The sequence below is a fragment of the Schistocerca nitens genome, chromosome 8 (genome assembly GCF_023898315.1).
Source record: "Schistocerca nitens isolate TAMUIC-IGC-003100 chromosome 8, iqSchNite1.1, whole genome shotgun sequence".
In the NCBI taxonomy this organism is placed as follows: domain Eukaryota; kingdom Metazoa; phylum Arthropoda; class Insecta; order Orthoptera; family Acrididae; genus Schistocerca; species Schistocerca nitens.
Genome location: NC_064621.1, coordinates 389,471,932 through 389,498,175, shown reverse-complemented (window position 1 = coordinate 389,498,175; position 26,244 = coordinate 389,471,932).

Here is a 26,244-nt window from a genome sequence, read left to right as displayed (position 1 = left end):
TCCTGACAAAAGTCTACCATCTGGTGAGCAAGATGTATGAGACAGGCGAAATACCCTCAGACTTTAAGAAGAATATAATAATTACAATCCCAAAGAAAGCAGGTGTTGACAGATGTGAAAATTACCGAACTATCAGTTTAATAAGTCACAGCTGCAAAATACTAACGCGAATTCTTTACAGACGAATGGAAAAACTAGTAGAAGTCGACCTCGGTGAAGATCAATTTGGATTCTTATCTTAGAACATAGAATAAGGAAAGGCAAACCTACATTTCTAGCATTTGTAGACTTAGAGAAAGCTTTTGACAATGTTGATTGGAATACTCTCTTTCAAATTCTAAAGGTGGCAGGGGTAAAATACAGGGAGCGAAACGCTATTTTCAATTTGTACAGAAACCAGATGGCAGTTATAAGAGTCGAGGGGCATGAAATGGAAGCAGCGGTTGGGAAGGGAGTGAGGCAGGTTTGTAGCCTTTCCCCGATCTTATTCAATCTGTATATTGAGCAAGCAGTAAAGGAAACAAAAGAAAAATTCGGAGTAGGTATTAAAGTCCATGGAGGAGAAATAAAAAATTTGAGGTTCGCCGATGACATCGCAATTCTGTCAGAGACAGCAAAAGACTTGGAGGAGCAGTTGAACGGAATGGACACTGTCTTGAAAGGAGGATATAAGAAGAACATCAACATAAGCAAAACGAGGATAATGGAATGTAGTCGAATTAAGTTGGGTGATGCTGAGGGAATTAGATTAGGAAATGAGACACATAAAGTAGTAAAGGAGTTTTGCTATTTGGGGAGCAAAATAACTTATGATGGTCGAAGTAGAGAAGATATAAAATGTAAACTGGCAATGGCAAGGAAAGCGTTTCTGCAGAAGAGAAATTTGTTAACATCCAGTATAGATTTAAGTGTCAGGAAGTCGTTTCTGAAAGTATTTGTATGGAGTGTAGCCATGTATGGAAGTGAAACATGGACGATAAATAGTTTGGACAAGTAGAGAATAGAAGCTTTCGAAATGTGGTGTACAGAAGAATGCTGAAGATTAGATGGGTAGATCACATAACTAATGAGGAGGTATTGAATAGAATTGGGGAGGAGTTTGTGGCACAACTTGGCAAGAAGAAGGGACCGGTTGGTAGGACATGTTCTGAGGCATCAAGGGATCACAAATTTAGCACTGGAGGGCAGCGTGAAGGGTAAAAATCGTTGAGGGAGACCAAGAGGTGAATACACTAAGCAGATTCAGAAGGATGTAGGTTGCAGTAAGTACTGGGAGATGAAGAAGCTTGCACAGGATAGGGTAGCATGGAGAGCTGCATCAAACCAGTCACAGGACTGAAGACAACAACAACAACAACAACAACAACAACAACATCAGTTATCGTGAAGGACAACAAAACGCGGTGTAGATTATCGCCGACGTGCTGTTGTGCTGAAATGATGCCGCGGATGACAACCAAATGGGTCCTGCTATGAAACGAAATGGCATCCCTGATCGTTACTCCTGTCTATAGGGCTATGAGGGATGCGACAGTCAGGTTGACATCCCACCGCCGACGGTCGTTATTGGAGCTCAGTTCGAACAACATTCTACTCGAGTCGGATTACAGGCGGAAGACATATCTGGAGGCACTCCTGACAGCGATGCGACACCAACCTGACTGTCGCCTGCCATATGACCTGCCAGCCGGGAGTCTAATTTCATTATTTAGCCGGATCCATTTAGTTGTTATCCAGTATGCTCTTACAGTACTGCCATAGGACGACGATATTCTACACCTCGTTTGGTTGCCGTTGATGGTAAGCCAGCCTGTTCTTATATACAACTGGCTATTAGAATTGCTACACCACGAAGATGTGCTAAAGACGCGAAATTTAACCGACAGGGAGAAGATGCTGTGATATGCTTTCTCACAAGGTTGGCGCCGGTGGCGACACCTACAACGTGCTGACATGAGGACAGTTTCCAACCAATTTCTCAAATAGCAGTTGATAGGCGTTTCCCGGTGAAACGTTGTTGTGATGCCTCTTGTAAGGAGGAGATATGCGTGCCATCACGTTTCCGACTTCGATAAAGGTCGGATTGTAGCCTATCGCGATTGCGGTTTATCGTATAGTGATTGCACCATGGATTATCAGCTCGCTGACCGTGGATGCGGTTACCCATGACGCAGCATCACAGACAGGAGTGCCTGCGATGGTGTACTCAACGACGAACCTGGGTGCACGAATGGCAAAACGTCATTTTTTCGGATGAATCCAGGTTCTGTTTACAGCATCATTTTGGTCGCATCCGTGTTTGGCGACATCGCAGGTAACACACATTGGAAGCGTGTATCCGTCATCGCCATACTGGCGTATCACCCGGCGTGATGGTATGGGGTACCATTGGTTACACGTCTGTCACCTCTTGTCGCATTGACGTCACTTTGAACAGTGGACGTTACATTTCAGATGTGTTACGACCCGTGGCTCTACCGTTCATTCGATCCCTGCGAAACCCTACATTTTAGCAGGATAATGCACGTTCGCATGTTGCAGGTCCTGTACGGGCCTTTCTGATTACAGAAAATGTTCGACTGCTGCCCTCGCCATAACATTCTCCAGATCTCTCACCAATTGAAAACGTCTGGTCAATGGTGGCCGAGCAACTGGTTCGTCACAATACGCCAGTCACTACTCTGGTATCGTGTTGAAGCTGCATGAGCAGCTGTACCTGTACACGCCATACAAACTCTGACTCAATGCCCGTGCGTATCAAGGCGGAATTACGGTTAGAGGAGGTTGTTCTGGGTACTGATTTCTCAGGATCCATACACCCAAATTGCGTGAAAATATGATCACATGTCAGTTCTAGTATAATATATTTATCCAATGAATACCCGTTTATCATCTGCATTTCTTCTTGCTGTAGCAATTTTAATGGCCAGTAGTGTATATTTGTGACCTTGTGTCTGCTGTACTGGAATGCGAAAGTTCAAGTTGCACTGAAAGTAAAATAGCTTACAGTATGTGTGGTTTTATTACACATTTTCCGTAGTTGACCGTCGATGGCAACCTTTCCCTACCTCCAAGTACATGTGGCAAGAGCAAGCCCATAGTGCCTGACTTTCATGGACTGCAGGTCAAGTGTTGAAGTGTGGACACGTGAACGCAAAATTTTAGACAATAATGACGGGCGTAGTCTACTTAGTGGCACAGTTACGACCGTATAGGAAATATCTGGTCATGAGGTTTGTGACGTGTTTGTGGGTAGACTGTTCGACACAGGGCGAGTGTGTTCATATTACGGTACCACAAATAAAAAATATCTGCACTTATACCAGCAACACCATGCATAATTAACAGCAATTGGAAATTGACAACATAAAATGCTAGTATTTCAATTACTACATTGATTTTTACTTTTATGGTTCAAGAGAACCAGGGCATCGATAAAAAATCTAAGACATAAGAATTTGGAGCACCACGAGTGACGAGCAGAGGAACGTACACCACAGTGACTTTTTTTGAGTGAATATGATTAGGTAAACAACCTCGCGACCTGGCGATGATTTCACTTTAGACCATGCATGTCGAAGCATTTTCTCTTACACTGAAGTCTGTAGCTGATTATGGAACAAGGTGTGTATTTTAATTTCATCACTTCTGCTTGTGACTTCCCTCTGCTGAGAGGTGGCACTACTGTAATCGACGAATATAGTTATTCATCTGTCAAGCCGCGTGGTTTAAGGCGCCATGTCACATATTGCGCAGCCCCTCCCGCCGGAGGTTCGTGTCCTGCCTAGGGTATGGGAGTGTATGTTGTTCTTAGCGTAAGTCAAAGTTAGTTTAGGTAATGTGTATGTCTAGGACCGATGACCTCAGCAATTTGCTCCCTTAGGAATTTACACACATTTGAACATTTTTTCCACTTGTCATTTAAATCGCAAGGTTTACATAACGGCACACACTTTGGCAGATTTACTTTGAATCAAAAATTCTGCATTCGGATGTCACTGACAACAACCCGTTGTGTAAATAGACTTCTTTCTGCCCATCCACAATTCACTAATATACAGGAAGGGTTTCATATTTATGTAAACCCTAAAAACTTTGTCCAGAAACTACGATGGGTATCTTGTGTGAGCTTTCCCGATTTTCTGCCGATTTTGTGTTATCTTCTTGGACACAAACGAAAACCATTGGTACAAGTTTCACCATCGTCAGTTGTGGTGATAAAATCTGTTTTTAGTAATATTTGAAATCTGTATTCCTTTTGTCACTAATTCCATTTTATTTCACACAGTCATAACAATACTGATATCGCACATACTGAGCTGACAAAAGTCATGCGATAACTCCTAATATCGTGACGGGCCTCCTTTTGCCCAGGGTAGAGCAGCAACTCAACGTGGCATAGACTCAACAAGTCTTTGGAAGTCCACTGCAGAAATATTGAGACATGCCGCTTCTACAGCTGTCCATAATTCCGAAAGTGTTGCCCGAGCAGGACTTTGCGCACGAACTGACCTCACAGCTACGTCCCAGCTTTCCCAGTATCTTTGGTCCTTGGCTTCGTGCGGTCTGCGTCACACTCAAGCCCTTCCGTCAGCACTCAACAACTGAAATCGAAACTCATTTCACCGGTCCATTGCTTCCCAACCGTGTAGGGTGCAACTGATATAATGAGGAGCCCATGAGAGGCGCTGAAGAAGATGATGTGCTGTTATCAAAGGCACTCGTGACGGTCGTCTGCTGCCATCGCGCACTGACGCCAAAATTTGGCCGCATTATTCTAACGGATATGTTCCTCGCACATCCCACATCGATTTCTGCTATTATTTGAAACAGTGTTGCATCTGCGTTGGTGCTGACTACTCTACACAAACACCGCTGCTCTCGGTCGTTAAGTAAAAGCCGTCGGCCACTGAATTGTCCGTGGTGAAAGGTACTGCATGAAATTTGATATTCCCGGCACACTACTGACAGTGTGGATCTCGAGATATTGAATTACGTAATGATTTCAGAAACAGAATGTCCCTTACGTCTAACCTCAACTACCATTCCACGTTCAGAGTCTGCTAATTCCCGTCATGGGCCATTTGAAATCTTTTCACACGAATCACGTGAGTGCAAATGACAGCTCCACCAATGCATTGCGGTTCTATACTTTGAGTACGAGATATTACCATCACCTAGCTGGCCGAGGTGGCCGAGCGGTTCTAGGCGCTACAGTCTGGAACCGCGCGACCGCTACGTCGCAGGTTCGAACCCTGCCTCGGGCATGGATGTGTGTGATGTCCTTAGGTTACTTAGGTTTAAGTAGTTCTAAGTTCTAGGGGACTGATGAGCACAGCAGTTAAGTCCCATAGTTCTCAGAGCCATTTGAACCATATATATATAATTGTTAATGAAAAGTAAATCAGCCAGTGTGTACCGTTATGTAAACCCTGCGATTTGAATGACACGTGAAAAATGTTCAAATGTTTGTAAATTCCTAAGGGAGCAAATTGCTGAGGTCATCGGTCCCTAGATATACACATTACCTAAACTAACTTTGACTTATGTGTTATCTCAGTGTACTTCCTTGACAGAAAAAGAAAAGAACGAAGTAAGAGTGGATTTGAACACGGATCACAAAATTTCCTATCTGTGCTACTAGCCACTGTGCACTTGGTTTCACACCGTGCTAGTAGACTGATAATGTCGCGTCGATATTCGACATTGTTTTTTTTTCGGAAGCTAAGCTAAAACACCTAACCCTTTGTTTTCACTCTCCTAACACCCTAAATAGTTTCGACTGCGGAGAGCGACCCACGGTGGATCCCCTTGTAAGAATGCGGTATCATTGTATAACGCGAAGTTGAAACGGATAGCGAGTAGTGTGACATGTAAAGATTTTTACGAAAATAGCACACAATTTATGGGTGAACACAAAAACAACTCCCAACCAAGTCGCTTGAAATGACACATTGACATTTAGACGGCAGGCTGTCAGTTAAGTGTAATCTCATTGGTGAAACCGTTCACGATTGATGTTAACAGCGTCTGAAACCGCGCGACCGCTACGGTCGCAGGTTCGAATCCTGCCTCGGGCATGGATGTGTGTGATGTCCTTAGGTTAGTTAGGTTTAAGTAGTTCTAAGTTCTAGGGGACTGATGACCTCAGATGTTAAGTCCCATAGCACTCAGAGCCATTTGAACCATTTGATGTTAACAGCTTTTCATAACATCAAATTTTATCCAGAATTACATTGAAACATGAGGTACATTCAAAATATAACAGTTGTGTCTTTTATCTCTGGACTGGAACGGATGAAACATTCGAATTGTTTTAAAATACACAGGCGCACGTTGGGAATATGTGACACAGATGGAAGGACTGCACGGCACATAGGTCTCCAACGGCATCGGCGAGAATGCAGTCTGATCTTAATATTTAAAACTTTCATTACAAGAACAGCGTTTAATCATTTGTTTCTCCATTTGCGCAGTGTGGCACCAATTAAAAGTCAACGCACAAATGGTGAGAGAGTGATGAATATCTAACATGAGTTCGTGATTGCAACAGCGTAAAATATGCGGAACGTCGTGCGAAAGAAAAGCAAGATAATCTAGGCACCGCTTCAGCCGATCTGACGACATGGTCGAGTGACTCGAGAGAGATCCTTTCAAGGCTCAGCAGATGAGTGTGGAAGACTTCTCCTACAAAATTAATATTTCCGTATGATCTTTTGCACATGATCCCGCATGAAGACTTGAAAATTCGAAAAGAGCCGTCCGGGTCGGTGCCACGAATGCTGACGGACTACAAGAAAGACGCACATGTTATGACGATGCATGATGACTGCATGAATGACTCCCAATGGTTTTCGGCTTTTTCTAACAATTAATGACTGTTCGTAGCTGTACATTCACTAGACTCGTCGCTATTGCGCTAGCGCATTCCCAGTGGTCAAAAGAGACTCTTGAAGAAGCTTTCGTAGCGACCATGGAATTGAGGAATCGACTTTGCGAAAAATGTGTACGGCTGCAGGGAGACTACGTCCATAAGTGACAAGTCTCATAGTTTTTCTGTGATTAGACGGTGAGGGGAAAAGACGGAGGTGTTATAATTTGAATGCATCACGAAATTTTAGTATAAAAAAGAAAGAATTATATTTTACCTCCACCTCAGTACTATTCCGGTGCTGATAAGAGAATTAGAGGTCGCTAGTGCCAGCTACTGCTTACGTTGGCAGAGACGCTGCTGTTATTTAAGTACCGCAGCGGTTCGGGGTGGGAGTGATCGGTACTGGTCGATGGGAACGGCGTAGTGTTTCTCAAGATTCGCTCGATCACCACTGTCGCGTTTTGGCATTCTGAGATGGCGAGGGAGGCAGGAGGACTTTGTAAAAGTATGTAGAGAAACAATTCGTGAACAACATAATTCTTCATTATTCCATCTGCTTTGGACAATTACGTGGGTGCGTCCTCGTCTCAAGTGCAGCTTGACATTGTCTTGTAACATTATTTAAGACAAAAAAGTCCTAATTGGATGGATATTTTAGATGTGATGTATATATATATAGGTAAGAAAATGATTGCAATTTCGGAAAGAATGAATGATTTATGTAAGAGAAAGTGCTTCATAAATTGAGCAAGTCCATAACGCTTTGATCCACCTCCGCCTCTCATGCAAGCAATTATTTAGCTTGGCATTGATTGGTAGGGTTGTCGGATGTCTTTTTCAGTGACATCGTGCCAAATTCTGTCCACTTGGCACGTTAGGTAGTCAAAATCTCGAGCATGTTAGATGGCCTTTTCTATGATGCTCCAAACGTTCTCAACTGGGGAGAGATCCGGCAAACTTGCGGCCAATTTAGGGTTAGGCATTTATGAAGACAAGCAGTAGGAACTATTGTCGTATGCGGTCGGACATTATCGCACCGATATACACTACTGGCCTTTAAAAATGCTTCACCAAGAAGAAATGCAGAAGATAAACGGGTATTCATTGGACAAATATATTATACTAGAACTGACATGTTATTACTTTTTTGCCGGCCGAAGTGGCCGCGCGGTTCTGGCGCTGCAGTCTGGAACCGCGAGACCGCTACGGTCGCGGGTTCGAATCCTGCCTCGGGCATGGATGTGTGTGATGTCCTTAGGTTAGTTAGGTTTAACTAGTTCTAAGTTCTAGGGGACTAATGACCTCAGCAGTTGAGTCCCATAGTGCTCAGAGCCATTTGAACCATTACTTTTTTTTTTTTTTTTTTTTTTTTTTTTGGGAAGGAGACCAGACAGCGAGGTCATCGGTCTCATCGGATTAGGGAAGGACGGGGAAGGAAGTCGGCCGTACCCTTTGAAAGGAACCATCCCGGCATTTGCCTGGAGCGATTTAGGAAAATCACGGAAAACCTAAATCAGGATGGCCGAACGCGGGATTGAACCGTCGTCCTCCCGAATGCGAGTCCAGTGTCTAACCACTGCGCCACCTCGCTCGGTTGTTATTACATTTTAAAGCAATTTAGGTGCATAGATCCTGAGAAATCAGTATCCAGAACAACCATCTCTGGCCGTAATAACGGCCTTGATACGCATGGGCATTGAGTCAAACAGAGCTTGGATGGCGTGTACAGGTACAGCTGCCCATGCAGCTTCAACACGATACCACAGTTCATCAAGAATAGTGACAGGCGTATTGTGACGAGCCAGTTGCTCTGCCACTATTGACCAGGCGTTTTCAATTGGTGAGAGATCTGGAGAATATGCTGGCCAGGGCAGCAGTCGAACATTTTCTGTATCCAGAAAGGCCCGTAAAGGATACGGTAAACCGCAATCGCGATAGCCTACAATCCGACGTTTATCGAAGTCGTAAACGTGATGGTGCGCATTTCTCCTCCTTACACGACGTGTCACAACAGCGTTTCACCAGGCAACGCTGGTCAACTTCTGTTTGTGTATGAGAAATCGTTTGGAAACTTTCCTCATATCAGTACGTTGTAGGTGTCGCCACCGGCGCCAACCTTGTGTGAATACTCTGAAAAGTAATCATTTGCATATCATAGCATCTTCTTCCTGTCGGTTAAATTTCGCGTCTGTAGCACGTCATATTCGTGGTGTAGCAATTTTAATGGCCAGTTGTGTACTTACTTTTAATGAAATATTTGAAAAATAAAACCGTATGTTCAAAATGGTTCAAATGGCTCTGAGCACTATGGGACTCAACTGCTGAGGTCATTAGCCCCCTAGAACTTAGAACTAGTTAAACCTAACTAACCTAAGGACATCACAAACATCCATGCCCGAGGCAGGATTCGAACCTGCGACCGTAGCGGTCTTGCGGTTCCAGACTGCAGCGCCTTTAACCGCACGGCCACTTCGGCCGGCCAAAACCGTATGTCATCAGCCCATTTGCCAGGCAGTTTTCGTGAATGGGCTATTGTGTAACAGCTGGTAAACGCTACACCCATCTAAATAAATGTCAGTACATTTCATGTTTTTACTTTAGTTTTGTGTTGGTGCGTGAAACTGAATAACATGTACTGGGAACCAAGAAGCTAAAAGCAGGAGTGTCACCATCGAAGGTAAAAAACGTTGGCTGATTGTCAAAACACAGACTATTATAAAAAATACTGAAAGCCATTACTTAAATTTAGTTCGTAGTGAGATCAGACAAAGTTGGAGGCGGCTCATTCATGGCAATTCGCATTGTATCGTTACACGACTCCTTGTCTCATTCCACCATCACATAACTTTATGTTATGAATATGATAAAACGGTGAGAAATACTCGTACTTTCTAATGGTGGCTGCAGAAATTTATTCACTGTTATCACACCACTACCACGATTCTGTCATTAATGCTAGTCAGTTGCAAAAATATAGTGTAAACCCAACTTTCTTTCTCTATTACTTCTTGTCTTCGTGGAACGACTCACAATTAACACGGCGAATTTTTGAATCCACGTGGTACGCTAAATGACCGTTGAAATGCGCCTGTTGTTAATATCCACAGAGAGTTAGAGCCAGCCACTCAATGGAGTCGGACCATCGATAGCAACCTCACCCTATTACCCGACCTACAAGCATACGACTGGCAATAGCTGTAACTATTAGTCTTTAAATGACGTAGATGCCAATTTATGTTATTCAGTACACCGTCATCAGTTACCGATAGAAATGTCCACACTTACGCCCGGTTCCCTCAGTATAAGACAACATAAGATTTGTGATGAAACAAGCTAGCTATTTTTAATATGGTTTGAAAAACGTATTTCCTTTGTCAACAACATATTTCACGATATCACAAAAAATGCTGATGTGACATATTTTCTCGGCAACAAAAGAAAATCGAAACATAAGACTGGATTAGAAAACGGGGAGTGAAATGTAGAAACTATGGTCTCTGCTTCTGCTATACCAACTAACTAGGTTTTACGACCGGCCTGTGGGCTGATGGAGTAGCTTCTAAGGTTTGACCGTAATTTTCTCTAAAATTATGGAGTGCTGGCACCAAATCCGGAATAGATTGCGCTTTATTTTCTCTCTTCTTTCATCGTGCCGGGATTCGACTTCGTCAAAGAGTGACCTACAATTTTTTCCCGTTGTAAGACAAATGACTTTAAAGCCGACCCCAGGCTGGAACCCCCAACTTCTTATTTTTTTCAAGAACAAGTAAAGCAAAGAGGTCGACAAAATATGGGAACACCTAAATCGCAACACTTTACCACACAAAATGCGATGTAGGGGACCCTTTGGCATTGAAAACATCTTCCAGTCACATCAGTATGAATAAAAGCAGCTCCTGTGAGGTATTTAGCGGAATCTTATAACTTTTTTTTTTGTCATCAGTCTTTTGAGTGATTTGATGCGGTCCGCCACGAATTCTTCTCCTGTGCCAACCTCTCCATCTCACTTGCAACCTACGTCCTTAATTATCTACCAGATGTACTCCAATGTCTGTCATCCTCTACCGTTCTGTCCACTACAGTTCCCTCTAGTACCCTGGAAGTCATTCCCCGGTGTCCTAACAGATGTGCTTTTATCCAGTCACTTCCCTCAGGTTCTGCGCGGAACTTCACCATTCCTTACCTTATCAGTCCACGTAATTTTTAACATTCCGGTTTTCCCACACTCCATGTTTCACTACCATACAATGCTGTACTCCAAACGTACATTCTCAGAAATTCATTCCTCAAATTAAGGCCTGTGTTTGATACTAGTTGACCTCTCTTGACCAGGAATGCCATATTTGTCAATGCTAGTCAGCATTCAATGTCCTCTGTGCACCGTACGTCATGGATGATTTTACAGCCTGCGGCAGCAGAATTCCTTAACCTCACCTACTTCGTGACCATCAACCATGGTACGTTTCTCGCTGTACTCATTTCTGCTACTTCTCATTACTTTCGTCTTTCTTCGAGTCACTCTCAATCCATATTCTGTACTCATTACACTCATCATTCCGTTCAGGAGATCATGTACTTATTTTTCGCTTTTACTCAGAATAGCAACATCATCAGTGAATCGTAACATTGACATTTTTTCATCTAGAATTTTAATTCCACTCTTAAACCTATGTTTTATTTCCTTCAGTGCTGTGTAGAGATTGAACGGTAGAAGCGAATTAGTGCATCCCTGCCTTAAACCCGTTTTAATTCGAGCACTTCGTTTGTGTTCGTCCACTCTTATTATTCCCCCTTAATTGTTGTACATATTGTATATTACCAGTCTCTCCCCATAGCTTATCCCTTTTTTTCTCAGAATTTCGAAAATCTTGCACCATTTTCCATTGTCGAACACTTTTTCCAGGTCGTCAGATTCTACGAATATGTCTTGATTTTTCTTTAGTCTTGCTTCCATTATCAATCGCCAAGTCAGAATTGCCTCTCTGGTGCCTTTTTCCCTTCCTAAAGCGAATATGATTGATCATCGACTAGCCCCCCCCCCCCAAAAAAAAAGAGTGTCTCTGTTCTTCTGTATGTTATTCTTCTCATTAACGTGGATGCATGAGCTGTCAACTTGATTGTGCGATAATTCTCGCACTTGTCAGCTATTACGATCTTTGTGTGGATGACATTTTTCCCAAAGTCAGATGCTTTGTCGAAGACTCATACATTATACACAACATCTTGAACAGTCGTTTAGTTGCCACTTTCCCAATGATTGTAGTAATCCTGATCGAATGTTGTCTATTACTTCTGCCTTATTTGATATTAAATCTTCCAAAGCTCTCTTAAATTCTGATACTAATACCGGATCCCTTATGTCTTTTAAATCGACTCCTGCTCCTTCTTCCATCATATCAGAGAAATCTTCCCCCTGACAGAGGCCTTCAGTGTACTCTTTCCACCCATCCGCTCTCTTCTCTACATTTAACTGTGGAATTCCTCTTACCCTCTTATTTTCACCACCCTGAGTGTTAATTTTACCGAAGATTCTTTTGACTTTCCTATGTGTTGGTCAGCCCTTCCAATAAGCATTTCTTTTTCAATTTCTTCACATTTTTCATGGAGCCATTTTATCTTACCTTCCCTTCACTTCCTATTCATTTCGTTCCTCAGCGACTTGTATTTCTGTATTCTTGAATTTCCCTGAACATTTTTAATATTTTTGTACGTCCTTCTTTCATAGATCAGCTGAAGTATTTCTTCTATTACCCGTGGTTTCTTCGCAGTTACCTTCTTTTTACTTATGTTTTTCTTTCCAACTTCCGTGATTGCCCTTTTTAGAAACAGAAATTCCTCTTCAACTGTACTGGCCACCGATCTATTGCTGTATTTATAGCCTTACAGAAATTGTAGCTTATCTCGTCATTCCTTAGTACTTGCATATTGATTCTTCCTGATTAATCTCTTAAACTTGAACGTACTCTTCATCACTTCTATATTGTGATCTGAGTCTGTATCTGCTCCTGGTTACAATCTAATATCTCATTTCGGAATCTCTGTCTGACCAAGATGTAATCTAACTGAAATCTTTCCGTAACACGCGGCCTTTTCCATGTGTTCCCCCTTCTAGTTTAATTCTGCAGCAGAATATTCGCTATTATTAATTGAAATTTATTGTAGTGCTCAATTAGTCTTTCTGCTCTCTCATTCCTTGTCCCAAGTCCGTATTCACCTTTCACTATAACTTCTACTCTTTCCCCTACAACCGCATTACTTCCCCATGACTATTAGAATCTCACCTCCCTTTACAAACTGCATTACCCTTTCAATAGCCTCATATACTTCAAAAATGGTTCAAATGGCTCTGAGCACTATGGGACTTAACATTTGAGGTCATCAGTCCCATAGAACGTAGAACTACTTAAACCTAACTAACCTAAGGACACCACACACATCCATTCCCGAGGCAGGTTTCGAACCTGCAACCGTAGCTGTCGTGCGGTTCCAGACTGAAGCTCCTAGAACCGCTCGGCCACACCGGCTGGCTCATATACTTCCTTTAGCTCTCCATCGACAGCTTGCGATGTCAGCATATACACATAAACAATCATTGTCGGTGTTGGTTTGCTGTCGATTCTGATAACAGATACCCCAACACTCAACTGTTCACCCTGTGCCCTACCATCCTATTCATAACGAATCAACTTCCGTAATCCGATTTTCTGCTGCTGTTGATCTTACCCTACACTCATCTGACCAGAAATCTTTCTCTTCTTCCCATTTCACTTCACTGACCCCACTACATCTAGATTGAGCCTTCGCATTTCTGTTTTCTGATTTTTTAACTTCCCTACCACATCCAAGCTTCTGACATGCCACGCCCCGACTTGTAGAACGTTATCCTTTCGTAGGTCATTCAATCTTTTTCTCATGATCACCTCTTTATTGGAAGGCCTCTCCCGGAGATCCGAATGAGGGACTATTCCGGAATCATTTGCCAAAGGAGATATCATCATTACACTTTTCAGTTATATGCTACATGTCGTGTGGATAAGCATTATGTGTCTTTCCTGCAGTAATTTTCCATTGCCTTCTGCATCTTCATGCATTTGATCATTACTGTTCCTTCCGCCCTCAGGGGCAGTTCCTGAACCCAAGGATAAGAGTGTCCTGAACCTATGTCCGCTACTCCAGCCGCGTTGGCACAATGAGGGTGACGTCTTATGCCGGAAGTCTTCGGCCGCCAATGTTGTTTGTTAATGAAAATTTAAGCGGGTTTCAGACTTATAACATACCAAAACATACCATGCCATTACTAGCACAAAACAATGAGTAGTTCAGCTAACTATGATGGGGGTGAATTGCTGTCACACATCCTTCTCTCGAAAGTTGTGATCTGCTCACAAAACTAGATCATGACGATGCGGACCGTATGAACACCTGTTCTCTTGTCTTGGATCACAGCATATCCAATAGGAAACAATTATTGTACCAAAGGATCGACCTCATCTGCGAAAAAATCGCCACATAACCCTTACCGATAATACGACCTTGCTGAGTAACTAACAAGGGGAGACCACGACGTTTGGAACGCAGATTTAGTTCAAACTTCGTACACTCGTAGTACTCCATGAGGACAAAAAATTGTGTAAGCAGTAGCCCGTATTTCCCAACCGTTATTGAGAAAATCGCAAGATAATTTAGGTCGTAAAATATATACCTGTGCGTGGCCACTTTTACCATGAAGCGGCGGCAGCCGAGTGGTTAGCGTCTACGCCCCGTAATCACTGGATCGAGTCCCGTTCGCCTTTCTTTTCAACACAGTCATTTTATTTACTATTTATATTAAATTGATATAAAGGGGAAAATAAGTATAATCGGATGAACTTTTATTAAATTAACGATGTTATTCGGTAGTCTACTACTTTTTATTATCACAAATAATGTAATATTCATAACTATCGACTAGTAAACGACCAAACGTATAACGTGATACTGAAAATGTATACTTGTCCGTGATTTGAGAAATATCTTATACCTAGAAGGAGCACGAAACGACTTGTTACCTCCAAGTTTTGACCTGCACAGACGGCTATCGAAAGATGTACAATTAATCGTCGCTTTCGACATTTCTCGTTCTCTTTCCAGTTTTGAAGACACGGACAAGCATACATTTTCAGCATCACTTTATGCGTTTGGTCGTTTACTAGTCGATGGTTATGAATATTATATTATTTGTGATAATAAAAATTAGTAGACTGCCAAATAACTTTGTAAATTTAATAAAACTTCATTCGATTATAAGTATTTTTCCCATTATATCAATTGTAATATAAATAGTAAAGCAAATGACTGTGTTGAAAATAAAAAAAAAACTGACGAACGGAACTCGATCCAGCGGCTTGAACGCCAACCACTTAAAAAAAAAAAAAAACAACATTTTGTTCTATATTGTTTGTCGAATTTGTTTTCATGGCGTACGTCCGATGACACCCGTTCAGTTTATTCGTTGATCGGTTCGCTCACTTTTATTATAACAAAGAGTAGCTAAAGTCATGACCGAACACGCTGAGCTACCGTGCCGGCACCACTCGGCTGCAGCCGCTTTATGGTAAAAATGGCCAAGCACAAATATATATTTGATGACCGAAATTATTTTGCGATTTTCTCAGCAGCGCATCAGAAGTACGGGCTATTGCTTACACATTTTGTTGTCCTCATGGAGTACTACGACCTTGAGGACATCGGAAGTTCACTGCAGCTTTTTGCGGATGATGCTGTGGTATATCGAGAGGTTGTAACAATGGAAAATTGTACTGAAATGCAGGAGGATCTGCAGCGAATTGGCGCATGGTGCAGGGAATGGCAACTGAATCTCAATGTAGACAAGTGTAATGTGCTGCGAATACATTTAGCTAAAACATAGCAGGTCAGCAACTGGAAGCAGTTAATTCCATAAATTATATGGGAGTACGCATTAGGAGTGATTTAAAATGAAATGATCATATAAAGTTGATCGTCGGCAAAGCAGATGCCAGACTGAGGTTCACTGGAAGAATCCTAAGAAAATGCAATCCGAAAACAAAGGAAGTAGGTTACAGCACGCTTGTTCGCCCACTGCTTGAATACTGCTGAGCAGTGTAGGATCCGTACCAGATAGGATTGATAGTAGAGAAGATCCAACGGAGAGCAGCGCGCTTCGTTAAAGGATCATTTAGTAATCGCGAAAGCGTTACGGAGATGATAGATAAACTCCAGTGGAAGACTTTGCATGAGAGACGCTCAGTAGCTCGGTACGGGCTTTTGTTGAAATTTCGAGAACATACCTTTACCGAGGAGTCAAGCAGTATATTGCTCCCTCTTACGTATATCTCGCGAAGAGACCATGAGGATAAAATCAGAGAGATTAGAGCCCACACAGAGGCACACCGACAATCTCACAATCTCTCTTTCCACGAACAATACGAGACTGGAACAGAAGGGAGAACCGATAGAGGTACTCAAGGTACTGTCCGCCACACATCATCAGGTGGCTTGCGGATTATGGATGTAGATGTAGATGTACGGGTGTACGAAGTTTAAAGTAAATCCACTTTCCAAACGTTGTGGGCTCCCCTTGTAAGTGGCTCAATACCTCCATATGGATAGCGAACCCCCGCCGTTTTACACTCTTGAGACGTAAATTTGGCCAGAATGTGGAACCAGTGTGAAACAAGGTTATATGGCCAAATTTTCTTCTATTGCTCCATATACCAAGTTTTATTTCTTCAACATTACGTTTTTCCGTTATGGGAATTAGTATCACTGATGTGTGGCTCTGGAATCAAGCTCTATCTGCAGATCCCAGCACGTGTAGCTCCCTCCGTGTTGTTTTGGTGCTGACAGCGTTCGCGAGGCAGATAATCAGGTCTGTAGTGCCATTTGCAGCAGTCATGTCTCATTTTTCGTCACACTCTCAAAGACCGTCTATCACGAACACTCGATATAATCTTTCGTCCGCGTTGTGACTTAGCAGATGATGTTTCCCCGCTTCTCCTGTGATCTGTACAAATCTTCGATAAGATACCTTTTGAAACACCACACACTTCAGGCACCTTGGTTACGAAAGCACTCACCAAACGAGCACCAATAGTTTGCCCAAGTGCGAATTCACTCAGCTCCGTCATAAGGCACTCACAATTGCGCAGAACACTGTTCTGATCATGACTAACCCTTCCAATGTATTGAGGAACAGGTGCCGTTCGTGGGCAAATACACCGGTGACACGGACAGGCTTGGCTGCCATTTGCATTTATGCCCATACATGCATTTATTGCCGTGTTTCCATATTTTTGTCAAACTTCCAAATAACTCCTTGTCTGTTGTGAACAATCATGTTCTCAGAGTAAGTACTGAGTATTGTGGACCAACAAATCCACGGGCGATAAAAGTAGCTTGAATAAAGGATTTCGAAGGAAGTTATTTCCGGATCCTGTACGCATGTAATCAAAGTAGATGCAGATTAGCGTTACTCTTTAAAAGCATGACACCATTATTATAGCTGTACTGCATAACTTACTCAGCGTACAACACATTGATACCATTGTTCCTGCGTGTGGCAGCGACTTTTTTATCCACCGCTACCAATAAAAAGTGGTAATTTTACAGAATGTGTACGGAGAAATGGGCGCTTCACAATAGCTTGAACAAACAAGAGAACCCATTGCTGCCATTAGTTTGCTTAGCTTGTAAGCGATGAGACGGACAGAGATCAGATACCAGTTCGGCATGTTAAGCCGCAGTGCGCTACACCGCCCACCCGAGGTACAACGATGTCATGAATAATGCATTGAAAGAGGCGCCGGTCGCGCGAGCAGTAATTGGACGCGGCGGGCGACGAAGACCAACTCTGCCACTCGTCAGCCCTCATCCCCACGATGCGACAACAACAGATGCAGCCTAGAAACTAGGCGACGCCCGATTATGGGCTTTCCTAGACTTCAAATGTAACTATCTTACTGCAAATTTTCTAAAGGTTCTAATCTCGTAACATTATCTGAATCCTACTCTTACAACACGGGCGAGTGAAGATAGTGGGATTTAAACCGATAATGTTATCATTAATGAAGTTCAAAGCAAAGAGAAAACTGTATACGCAGTAGCAAACGCTGCCTCTGATCATGCTGCACAGCTAGGATAAATAACGCCATTCAGCACAGATACTCTCAAGGGAAAATCAGAATAACTAATTATTCCATAACAACTATTTTAACGAGAGTTCACAAATTTATAATGAACCAAATGCTGACATAAAATTTAATCTGTTCCCTAATAAATTAATATGTTTAGTGGGAAACATTTTCGCATATAAGCTAATCAGAATGAACGTTAAAGAGCGACGTAAAGAACCACGTGTCACTATAGGGATTAAAGTGCCTTACGAGAGGTAAAGGGAGACGTATTTATCGGTGCAAAAGTGTAAAGAACCTGCATTAGTTGTATACCACAAAACCTGCTCAAAATTACCAAGAAAAATTACTTAAAATTAAGGAGAATTCAAATCATATCAGAAATCAGTCATTCCGAAATTGACTTAAGGCTCTATGGAATGCAGTGAGACGAGGAACAGGACAAACTAGTCACAGAATATGATATCATTACTATTGAACTGAAACTGAATGGAAGGGCTGTCAGTCACGAATAACAGGTACCAAAGATATTAAACAATCGTGTCTTAAAGATAGTGAAAATTACAAGGACATACAGTTAAAGAAAAGTATCACAGCAGTGTGCTGAAAAAGCTACTGTCATTAAATTAGGTATCACCCACATCTCTTCTGAAAAATAAGAAAATTACATATTCTCTCCAAAAAAGCACGTCTGGATTTGATGATGTTGTCAGTAGAGTACTAAAAATTTTTCCCGTATAATCAGCCCTGTATAATGTGATACGTGTAATGCATCACCAACTAAATGCATTTTTCTAGAGAGGCTGAAATACGACATTGTGAAACCCCTCCACAAGATAAATGGTAGCAGAGGTTTTAGTAACTGCGGATAACTTCCTCTGCTGGCAACAGTTTATTAAATTTTTGAGAAGGTGTCATAGCCGGCCGGGGTGAGCGAGCGGTTCTAGGCGCTACAGTCTGAAACCGCGTGACCGCTACAGTTAGTTAGGTTTAAGTAGTTCTAAGTTCTAGGGGACTGATGACCTCAGAAGTTAAGTCTCATAGTGCTCAGAGCCATTTAGAAGGTGTCATATTCTAGACTAGTACCTCACCAAAGCAACAATAATATCCTTGGTAAATCGCTGTTTGGATTTCAGATTATTTGCTCTACTGACCATACCTACATGTTCACACACGAAATTTTACAAGCATGAAAAACTAAATGAAAAAAAGTTTACCAGATGTAAGGCATTTGACTGTGTGAATCATAATACCCGAGATAAACATAGGATGTATTACTCGTAAAATTATTGTATAGCCAACCAACGGATAGTGTCGGATCTAAGCAAAAGAGTGGAAAAAGGTTAATAACTCAACCAATGTAATCAGCAGACACACTGACTGGGGGAAATCACATTACAGTTTCATCAAGGACCATGATTTATGTAAATGGCTTTCCATTTAACGTATAACAAGCAGAATTATTCTCTTCTAGGCTAACAATAGTACCTGCAATCAGTTCAGGCATACACACAGAAACAGAATAGATAGCGTACAATCTTCTTAAAGCTATCATTGACTTTTGTTGCCTTAATGGTATCACTCACACTTCCAAAAATACACATTTTGAGGTTCGCATGTCTAGAGGTACTATACCTGTGCTGGCGTATGCTGTCATCTGCACACCAGGCGGCAAAGAGGCTGCGACAAGATCGATAGTGGACAACGGAACAAGCGAGTCTTTCAGAAAAGTGACCAAAGACAGACTCGCAAAAAACACGCTGGCAATACCCTCTCGGTCGCCAGTAATTACATAGCCGCCACGGACCAGTGGGCACAGGGAGTGAGCCATCCAGTGAGTCAACGAGTCGAATCCCAGTCGCAGCCCAGTGAGAGTCGCAGTCCCAGTTACCTCAGCCTCTAGCTCAGAATCAGTCAGTACCTAGAGACCAGAGTAGCGTACAAAGCAAACTTGTGCATCACCAGCTGTGAGGCTAACGTGGATTCTTACAGAGAGCTTGTACTATAACACCTGGACTCTCTTAAGTTAAGTATCTTCCTGTTTATGTTAATAGAGAATGCTGTTAATATATGTATAAATATAATAATGTCGTGTGACAAGGGCCTCCCGTCGGGTAGACCGTTCGCCTGGTGCAAGTCTTTCGATTTGACACCACTTCGGCGACTTGTACGTCGATGGGGATGAAATGATGATGATTAGGACAACACAACACCCAGTCCCATAGCGGAGAAAATCTCTGACCCAGCCGGGAATCGAACCCGGGTCCTTAGGATTGACAGTCTGTCGCGCTGACCACTTTTTTTTTAAATCTCATTTTGTTCGCTTTTGTTCGTTGTATCTTCTCGGAGCGGACGTCGTAGGACATCCGTTTAAGTTCGTTGTTGATCGATTAACTCAGTTTTATAGAGGGCAGCTACCCCTCCGACCGAACACGCTGAGCTACCGTGCCGGCTACCACTCAGCTACCGGGGGCGGACTATGTGTGCAGTTGTGTTATAAAAAAGAGGATACCAGCCACTAAACAACATACTCTCCTTGCTTCCCATGGTACAGCTCTACAGGGACAAAAAGACAACACAAAAGTACTAATGACAAATGTCACATAGGGCGAGGAAGTAAACTTCTAAATTTTTATATGACCATACTAATGATAATTTGTACTGGAAAAGCTCATTTAACAACTTCTAAACCAACTTAGTTTCACCACATTTGCATTTAGAATCAATGAAAAGCTTGGGCAGCGACCAAACCTTTAAGTTGAAATATTTTCGGTACTGTCATCAATAATATCACGTCGAATGATATTTAGAGATAACTCATCTTTAAGATAGAATGTGTACATAGCTCAAAGACGAGCTGTAAGAGTAATATGTGATGCTCACCGACGATCATCTAATAGACATCTCATTGAACAATTAGGCATTTTGACTACTGCTTCACAGTGTATTGATTCCTTCACCAAGTATGTTGTAAATAATGCTCTGCAGTTCAAAAGGAAAAATGCTTTAAATAACTGCAACATCAGAGGGAGAACTTAAAAAGGACATCACAAAGCTTCAACTAAAATTTCAAACACATACCCCTCAACAGGAAATGCTTGGCAAACCACAAAATTGCTGTTGTGGACTTCAGTCCAAAGACTGATTTGATGAAGCCCTCCATGCCACTCTATCCTGAGCAAGCTTCTTCACCCCCGAGTAACTACTGCAGTCTACATCCTTCTGAATCTGCTTATTGTATTCATCTCTTGGTCTCCCTCCACAATGTTTACCTCCCACGCTTCCCTCCAGTACTAAATTGGTGATCCCTTGATGTCTCAGAATGTGTCCTATCAACCGATCCCTTCTATTAGTCAAGCTGTACCACAGATTTCTCTCCTCCCAAATTCTATTTAGTATCTCCTCATTAGTTACATAATCTTCCCGTCCAATTTTCAGCATTCTTCTGTAGCACCACATCTCAAAAGCTTCTCTTCTCTTTTTGTCTAAATTGTTTATAGTCCACGTTGCACATACATACATGGCTACACTAAATACAAATACTTTCAGAAGGGACTTCCCTGCACTTGAATCTATACTCGATGTTAACAAATTACTCTTCTTCAGAAAAGCTTTTCTTGCCATTGCCAGTCAACATTTTATATCCTCTCTACTTCGACCATCATCAGTTATTTTGCTCCCCAAACAGCAACACTTATCTACTACTTTGTGTGTCTCATTTCCCAATCTAATTCCCTCAGTATCATGGGATTTAATTCGACTAAATTCCATTATCCTTATTTTGTTTATGTTGATTTCATCTTGTCTCCTCTTTTCAAGACACTGTCCATTCCGTTCAACTGCTGTTCCAAGTCCTTTACTGCCTCTGACAGAATTACAATGTCATTGGCAGACCTCAAAACTTTCATTTCTTCTCCCTGGAGTTTTATTCTTACTCCAGGTTTTCCTTTTGTTTCCTTTACTGATTGCTCAATATACAGACTGAATAACATCAGGGGTAATCTACAACCCTGTCTCACTCCCTTCTCGACCACTGCTTCACCTTCGTGCCCCTGGACTCACATAACTGACATCTGATTTCTGTAGAAATTGCAAACAGACTTTAGCTCCCTGCATGTTACCCCCACCACCTTAAGAATTTGAAAGAGAGTATTCCAGTGAACACTTCCAAAAGCTTTCTCTAAATCTATAAATGCAGGTTTATCTTTCCTTAACCTATCTTCTATGAGAAGTCGTAGAGTCAGTGTAGCCTCACGTGTTCCTACATTTCTCCAGAGTCCGAACTGATCCTCCCTGAGGTCGGCTTCTACCAGCTTTTCCATTCTTCTGTAAACTGTTAGTATTTTGCAACCGTGACTTATCAAACTGATAGCTTTGTTATTTTCACACCTGTCAGCACCTGCTTTCTTTGTAACTGGAATTACTATATTCTTCTTGTAGTCTGCACGTATTTCACCTGTCTCATACAGCTTGCTAATCAGATGGTGGAGTTTTCTCATGGCCGACTCTCCCAAGGCTATCAGTAGCTCTAATGGACTGTTTTTCTTCTCCCAAGGCCTTGTTTCAACTTAATTCTTTCAGTGATTTGTCAAACTCTTCTCATTTCATCTACGTTCTCCTCAGTTTCCATAATGCTGCCCTGAAGCGCATCTCTCTTGTACAGACCCAGTGTATACTGCTTCCACCTTTCTGCTTTCCCTCCTTTGCTTATGACTGGCCGGCTGCTGTGGCCGAGCGGTCCTCGGCTCTTCAGTCAGGAACCGCGCTGCTGCTACTGTCGGAGGTTCGAATCCTGCCTCGGGCATGGGTATGTGTGATGTCCTTAGGTTAGTTAGGTTTAGGTAGTTCTAAGTCTAGCGGACTGATGACTTCAGATGTTAAGTCCCATAGTGCTTAGAACCATTTGAACCATTTGAGTTTACGACTGGTTTTCTATCTGACCTGTTGATATTCATACAGGTGGTTCTCTTTTCTCCAAAGGTCTCTTTAATTTTTATGTGTGCAACATCTCTCTTACCACTAGTGATATATGCTTCTGCATCCTTACATTGGTCCTCTAGCCACTTCTGCTTATCCATTTTTCACTTCTTGATTCATAGCTCATTCTGTGATGGGACAATGTAAATGTGACCAGAGCCACCTTATGGACAAGTAAAGTTACGAAGTCATGATTTCTTAGTAATCAGGCTGGTCTTCCTTGTTTCCTTGCAGGAAACAATGAATGTATATGTAAACAAACAACACAATACATGTTAACCTCTACGCATGTTAGTGTAAATAAGCCGGGAAATAGTAATGTTAGACAAAGAGGTGGACACGCTTACTTCCACATATCCTTAAGTTGGTTTCTCGTTACTTCTGAAACTCTCTACAACCTCCTGTCCGTTCAATTTATCCAGGTCTCATTTCCTTAAATTCCTATGCTTCTGCAGGTTCTTCAGTTTTAGTCTACAGTTCATATCTAACAGATAGTTTTCAGATTCCACATCTGTCCCTAGAAATGTCTTACAATTTAAAAACTGCTCCAAAATCTCTTTCTTTCCATTATATAATCAATCTGAAACCTTTCGGTGTCTCCAGGTCTGTCCCAAGTATACAACCTTCTTTCATGATTCTTAAACCGAGTGTTACCTAGGATTAAATTATGCTCTGTGGTAAATTCTACCATGTGGTTTCCTGCTTCGTTACTTTCCCCCGGTCGACATTCACCTACTAATTTTCCCTCTCTTTCTTTTCCTACTATCGATTTACAGTTTCCCATAACTATAAAGTTTTCATCTCCCTTAACTATCTGAATAATTTATTTTATCTCATCATACATTTCCACCATCTCCTCCTCATCTGTGGAGCTAGTTGACATTTAAACTTGTACTACTGTGGTGGGTGTGGGCCTTTTATCTAACTTGGTTACAATAATGTGTTCACTATGCTATTCATAGTAATTTACCCGTGTTTCTCTTTTTTTTCCTTATTAAACCTAATCCTGTATTGAGCCTATTTGGCTTTGTATTTATAACCCCGTATTCAGCTGACCAGAATTCCTGTTCGTCCACCCGCTGAACTTCACTAATTTCTACTATATCTAGCTTTAACCTATCCTTTTCCCTTCCTAAATTTTCAAACCTACCTGCCCGATCAAGGGATCTGACATACCACGCTCCGATCCGTAGAACACCAGTTATGTATCTCCTGACAACGACGTTCTCCTCAGTAGTCCCCGGCCGGAGATCCGCATGGGGAACTATTTTACATCCGGAATACTTTACCAAAGAGGATGGCATCTTTTAACCATACAGTAGAGCAGCACGCCGTCGGGAATAATTACGGATGTAGTTAGCCTTGCTTTCTGCCATTCAGAATTCCGTCACACCAAGAATACCCCTCCTTTGTAGTTGCACCTACGATATGTCTATTTGTATGGCTGAGGCACGCTGGCCTCTCCACGAGCGGCCACGTCCCTGTTTCATGTGGGATAACAGAAATGTAAAAATGGCTCTAAGCACAATGGGACTTAACATCTGAGGTCATCAGTCCCCTAGACTTTGAACAACTTAAGCCTAAGTAACCTAAGGACATCACAGACATCCATGCCCGAGGCAGGATTCGAACCTGCGACCGTAGCATCAGCGAGGTTCCGGATTGAAGCGCCTAGAACCGCTCGTCCACAGTGGCCGGCTCAGAAAAGCAAAATTTAAATATAAACCAGAAAATTTTTCCTTGACTACACCATCCATTCCGTAGGAAAATTTCTTCTATTGTAATCTGCCTAAATAGTTTTGGGTAGGAATTAGTAACCCACATTTGTATATTTAAATAGTGCATAGTTTGTGATATGAATGTAAAAAGACTCGTTATATATCACTACTATCTACAGCACAATTTATCCCCAGAACATGATACTAACTGAAAACAAGATTTTTAAAGTCAATTCGTAATTCAATAGGATCTCCCCTTAGAACATGCCATTTTTCAATGAAAAAAAAGGTACACATACTGAAGAAGATAAATAATTTTCCTCAACATGTGAACAGCATTTTTGGTATTTGACAAAAGCTCATAGATTTAGGGGCCATAGACCGTCCTGTTTCTAAGGCGCTGCAGTCATGTACTGTGCGTCTGGTCCCGGCGGAGGTTCGAGTCCTTCCTCGGGCATGGGTGGGTGTGTTTGTCCTTAGGATAATTTAGGTTAAGTAGTGTGTAAGCTTAGGGAGTGATGACCTTAGCAGTTAAGTCCCATAAGATTTCACACACATTTTAACATTTGAACCTTCCTGTTATTCACCTCTTATTTCCTAGCCTGTGATTCATCCTATCCTGTTTAACTGGAATGAATTCAGAGTGCAGCATTAAGAAATTCAGGGAGGTACTCAGTGAGATAGTGCCTTCAGAGTGGAGAATGACCACAGCGGATGTAACTCAGTGACCGACATTGGGCCCGGTCATGTTATTGCTATATAGTCACCAGACATGGAAAAATCATAAATAATTGTCTTTAGTGACAATTTGGTTCCAGGTTCCAATCCCGCCGCTGCTTACATTTTGATTACTAATCAGGATTGGCAGCCGAAAACTTCAGGCTTCAGAAGTCACCCCTCATTGAGCTAATGGAAGTGTCAAAGAGGGTGAGGGGCGGACAGAGGTTCAGTGCATTCTCTTATCCCAGGGGTGGGAAACAGCTGCTAAAGGCGGAAGAATCAGCATTGATCAACGGCATGAGGATGCAGAAGTCAACAGAAACCACTGCATTAAAAACACGTAATGTGTGTCCACAAGACATGTGGCATGTAATTGAAGAAGTGTCATAATGATCTCTCCATTGGCCAAAGTTTCCGGAATAGTCTCCCATTCGAATCTGCGGGAGAGGACTGCCAAGTGGGAGGTTACCATGAGAAAAAGAGTGAATAATCAATGGGATAATAAAGTTCTACGTGTCGGGGCGTGGAGTGTCAGAAGCTTGAACGTGGTAGGGAAGTAGAAAATCTGAAAAGGGAAATGCAAAGGCTCAATCTAGATATAGTAGGGGTCAGCGAAGTGAAGTGGAATGAAGACCAGGATTTCAGGTCAGATGTGTGTATTCTAACACCAACAGTAGCACAAAATTGTATAACAGGAGTAGGATTTGTTATGAATAGGAAGGTAGGTCACAGAGTGTGTTACTGTGAACAGTCCAATGGTAGAGTTGTTCTTATGAGAATAGGCAGCAAACCAACACCGACCACG